Genomic DNA, 5,782 nt, shown 5'->3' with positions numbered 1-5,782 from the left:
GAACACTAAACGGAAAGTTAATCCTTTATGTTCATGTAATTGTGTTGTGATTTATGGTTCCGACTCGCTTAAGGTCTACGTATTATAGTGTTTGGTGCAGTGTGACCAGTAATATGTAAATATGTAAATATCGCCGTTAATCCAAAGAAACAAATAAACAAACAAACAAACTCAGTACATGTACTTAATTTATATTCTGTTTGACTCAAGTTGAAACTGTAAATGTCTTGGCGACTTTAAATGCATATTAATAAGTGAAATTAAACATCGGTTATATATTCCAGATGTCCGAATATGTATTATTCTGCATTTTTTGAGATGGTCAATAAACAGTTGACATGAAAATTCTATATAACCTTTATAATCGAATTTAAAATATACTTTGGGAAATTGTAATCAAAATATTTTGTAATTTTAGTTCCATGCAATTTGCATGTCATGATGACAACAAAAAAAAATACTAAAATAATTACTCGTCTTAAATCTTACAACTTTAAACACCATATATCGAGAAATATTCGTCTAATATGACTTGTAAATAGTTTCAAACCATGGCATTGGTGTCACATGTGTGAACAAGCTTGTCAACGGATGAAGTTCTTTGTAAGAACAGCCGAACAGCTCATATGCTAGTTTTAATGATGCCAATGGCACATCATCATCGTCATTGTCATCATAGAATTGATCACAGATGGTTCTTGATCAGTCCTGTCTAATGAGGTAGAATCTGCATCCAGCAACTGTGTAGCAGCTGTACCAAAGCCACACTTTTCAAAACATTTTTAAATTGTGGAGCCCTCAACTTCATTCCATGAATTTTTTATCCAATAAATGGCATCCAAGATGGTAATCTGTTTAAGGAGATCTGTACCTGTTGCTGTTGGATGTCTGTCCATTTCTTTGGTAAGGTGTAATAGCTGTAACGATAACAATAGCAGATATGTGAAAAACTCTTGCAAAAACAAAAATAACAAAACACTGTCATAAATGTAAATTAATTGTTAGCGACTAGCCACACTGTATGTAATGATTTTTAACAAACATAATTATTGACACCTTTAAAATTACAAACAAATTAATTAATAAATGTCTTGTACTTTATTGAAATAAATTTTGATTTTTTTTAACTTACCTGACGTTTTCTGAATTTCAGTTTTGTAGTTTGGATGATTCCTTGATCCATCGGCTTGGTTCGGGAGGTTGTATTAGGTAGGAAAAACACCACCTTTATGTTGCTTAATGATAAATTTGGGTGGCTAGGGGCATTGTCCACAAACAACAAAATGTTTCTTTTTTCATTTGTCTATTAATTGTTTTAAGGAAATCGTCAAAGATATAGCTCGTCATCTATGCTTTTTGTTGTGGTAGTAATGAACAGGCAACATTTTATGATCAATTCTTCCGAAACATTTCGGGCTTCGAGATTTACAAATCACTTATGCTTTCAGTTTTTTTTTTCACAAGCATGCTGGAACACAGGGCGATCCTTGGATCTTTTGCCACCTGTACAGTCTTGGGATTGAAAATGTAATGTTTTGCGAAGGGTGTCTTTAAAAAATAGCCCAGATTCATCCATATTGATAATGTCTTTTTCCTCATAACCTTCACATAAGTTGGGAATGTTTTTTTTTCAATCCGAAACAGTTTGTTCCTTTCGCCACTCATTGTACCAAATGATATACTGTTTCTGGTGTTAAACTTTGTAGCCAACCTTTAGAAGCCTTGAATGTATTTACTTTAAGCTGCTTGGCAAACTCGGACGCTGTGATTTGTAGCATGGGACCAGTAACTGGAATGCTCCGACTAGCTGCATCTTTGAACCATTCATATGTAAGGTCATTGATTTCCTCATTGCCTGTGAATTATAAAGGTATATTGGTGAGAAAAAAAATTACATGCAGTTTGTTTTGCGCCAAAGTACCTGGAATGAAGTAATAATGTTTGTAAACTTCCTGGAAATAGGAAGCCGAATGTACTCATTACTAAACATACGGAAAATATCAATGTAAAAATTTGTAAGGAAACGTTTTATTATGTTGCACTTCTGCTATTTATTAAAGTTAGATAAGAAAGACACATGTAGAACTTACTCCGAAAATATGGCCAAAATAGTACTTCCTTTCGATAATAATAAAGGTATTCCACGTAAGCCGAGAAAAATGTTTTCTCCCCAAAAGTGTACTTAGCGATATCATTATATTGTACTCCCTGGTCTGTTAAGTATGAAAATTAAGCATGTGTTTGATATGGGGTATATTATAACATCATGTTTTTCGATTTCATTTTTAAAACACTTAGGATAAAGAGAAACAGAATCCCTAAAGAAAGTTCAATACGACAAAATTGAAGATGTTTCAGGCTCGGTTTGATTTAGTCTGTTCATTGATAGCACTGGAAAGTGCAAATTACCGGCCACACCCCTATCACTGCCTTAAGCAGAATTCAAAATTTCTAATGGTTATAGTGAAATTTTGAATATAAAAACATTTGACGAATGTTTGTTTATTGTTTTGGCTTTATTTTGTTGTTATTGATATTGTCATTAATTTCAATGTCAAAATAATTTTCAACTATTGTCCTTATAACGTGAACTTGATTATGTCTGATATAAAATATCACGATGTTCGACTTGTTGTTAGTAAGGTTATAAATTTGCTTTTTTAGTATTTCTATTTCGAAGGCAAGGAACTAAAATTTAAGATAAAGTTGATAATATTGGGCTCGCACAATCGGTCAAGGGGACAATCAATATTCAAATAGTCCGTATTTTATATAAAAAGACTAATAAAAACAATGTAAAATGTCATATGCACAATATATATCACAAATGATTAACGAATATGAAATTTTGATGATTTAATTGTAGCCAAACCGTGCTATGAAACAGTAAATGAAATATTGCCAGTTAACATAGATATAACATAAAAAGTAAAATCAGTAAAAGTAATAATAATAATGAAAAAAGACTAGCCACAGCTACATACTTACATATAAGTTAAAATTATACGAACCATTATCATATTAATACCAATGGAAGTAAAGACCCGGATGCTTGTTTAGCAGGTGCACGAATTATATAATATGACAAAAATGAAGTGATGGTTCAAGAAACTAAAATTAAAAATAACAAATACGCTTCTATTTATACATGTAGAATCAAGCAATAGAAATAATAAGAAGGAAAAAATTTGATAAAACATCAACATTTGAAGATAGTTTAAGTGTTCTAAAATCAATCAAAACTTCTCTAAAAATCAACCAGCTATGTGGAATAATATTTTAAGAAAAACTTTTTTCGTTACTAATTGAAAACCTTATGTTAACGCATGTATGGGTACCAAGTCATATTGGTCTTGTCGGCAAATGCACAAAAAGTGCACGCATTGATGTGATGATAACATATCAGACGTAGCACTTAGTATAAAACAAGCATACAGTATTATTAATAGAAGAAAAGTGATAGAAAAAGAAAAATATTTTGGAACAAACATTGTAAAATAAATAACATAGAAATATAAAAGATACCGCCCAAAAAACTAGTACCATATTTCCATAATCGAAAATAAGATGAAATATAAAAGTGCTTAGAACTTAACCATTTGAAATATAATGCAACGCAAAGAACTGGATCTTTGCATATTAAAACTTTTAATAGTATCAATAAATAAAAAATACTCCTGTATTCGCATAAAAAATAACCACCTTATAAAATGGGTTTTGGACTCCATTCTTGTCATTAGATCTGTTTTTCTTTTGTAGGTGTATCAGTTTAAAACGTACGGAAACATTAAATGAAATTAACTTGCCATTTTAACCAAATACATTTTTATAATTAAAAATAAAGGTCCTACAACTTGTCTTATATTCAAAGGGTCACAAAACAGTTATTGTGTGTACGCAAGCGATTCATACCGTTCGGCAGTGTAACACCACACTTTGGGGTCCAACGCACTTTGGGGTCCAACCCTTAAGTGCGTTACACTTCGCACCGCACTTTGGGGTCCAAAGTACTTATGGATCAAAATCTAAAAATTGACCCCAAAGTGCGTTAATTTGCTACATATAAACACACTTTGGGTTGCAGAGGTCTGAAGGTGTCAACTGAGTTCTGCTTAAATACCGAGTACTGACTTATTTTCGATCTGCAACATTGAAATATTTGAGGTGGAATTCAAGATGGCGGTCGATACTTTGTTTGATGCTTAAGCGATAAAAGTTTCATTAATTGTGCCACTTTAAATATCTAAAAATTATGTTCATATAACAAAGTACTCTTGTACATAAATTTATTCCTTAAAAGTAAAAGATGCTGCGAAAAATATCCCGTTATATCAGTCATTTACTTTATAACTTTTAGTGCCATATTGAACCCCATTTTAAACATGACGAGGATGAAATAAAATGCAGCTATCATTATCAAGATCTATAAATATTCTCTATTGCAATGCTCTGGTGAAATATCAAGTTAAATAGTAATTTTTACAAATACATTATTAAGATTATCAACAAACTTTTTTTGTAAGCTCCATAACAACTGTTCGCCAGAGGCTTTTTAATGGGAAATCTTACATACTTCTTAACAAAGGGCAAACATGAATTTTATAATGTTTATATAATGGTTTGAAAGAAATGTAAGATACGTGTTACCTGAATAAAGTAGCGATGAATGTGAAATGATTTGTCATAAAAGTAGCAAAATGTAAACAATGTAGTATAAAATAGTTATTCAATATAACTGCACTCATGGTTAAAATACAACAGATGAAATAGATGGTTCAGGTAATTGGCCAATAAGTATTTTTTGGATACTATACAAGAACACAAAAATTAAAAAGCTTTCAAGAATTACAAATAAAAGCATAATGGGCTTTCAAAACGTTAATTTTATAATCTAGGGGTATCGATATCCTACCATCCCCTCTAGACCCCCCAGTGAGAACTTTACATTATTATGAAGTCCCGCTGTTAATGTGTGACTACTTAAATAGTTTCTGATATTTTTGAGAACTGCGCTGCTTGAAGCCACATCTACACCTAGTCAAGTTTCTTAAATGTCACATTTAGATAGTCTAAAGAAGTGGCTCTTTTAACATATTATAAGGCACATTTCTTTTTACTGAAATGTCTCATTAAGATTTCCCAAAATTTATACTTTTGTCTAAGACTATCATATTTCTATAGAATGTGTAAATTTAAAAAAAAAACTGAAAAATGATGCAATAAGCTAAAACAAAGGGGTAAGCCCTTTTCGTTAAGCTGCGCAAAAAAGAAAGTTTTAAAATGGGGAAAACGTTACCATTATAAAACCTTTATTTTAAAAGGGACGTTCTTTCGTTGACCCCTGCTGATTTTTAAGTGTTAAGCTGTTTTTTCAGAAAGCTACAGTCGATAAGAGGGGGATAAGGGGTACCTAGTACTTCAATACAATACAATACAGTATTTCTTTATTTTGTCAAGATTACATATAATGTAACAACAGACAATTTACAAATAATATCAGTATTATAACATATGTGGGTGTATTTAACAATTTATATAGAACGAGACATGCAAAAAAATATTTCGAAAACAACAGTTTATAAGAATAACGTGTCTAATGTTATGAAAGTTTTGATTAAATAGCTTTTACCAGGGGAACAGTGTAAAAACCGAGCATTTTTGCATGCACACAAATAAGTTACATTTAGAATAATTATACAAGTCAATTTCTGTCAACTAGTACATATCTAGCAGTTTTCATACTATAAAACGCCAACTTTAAGGCGACAATATGACAACCATG

General features: G+C 31.3%; 1 pseudogene; it reads right to left on the bottom strand.

Annotated features, from left to right (window-relative positions):
- Window positions 1–522: 522 nt before the first annotated feature.
- LOC132740128 (tigger transposable element-derived protein 1-like) lies at window positions 523–1,347 on the bottom strand (annotated as a pseudogene).
- Window positions 1,348–5,782: the final 4,435 nt, after the last annotated feature.

Source organism: Ruditapes philippinarum, unplaced genomic scaffold (assembly GCF_026571515.1).
Source record: "Ruditapes philippinarum isolate M1 unplaced genomic scaffold, ASM2657151v2 ctg7381_1_1_1_1, whole genome shotgun sequence".
Lineage (NCBI taxonomy): Eukaryota > Metazoa > Mollusca > Bivalvia > Venerida > Veneridae > Ruditapes > Ruditapes philippinarum.
Note: the sequence above shows the minus strand (reverse complement) of the source record. Positions and strands in the feature narration are given on the sequence as shown.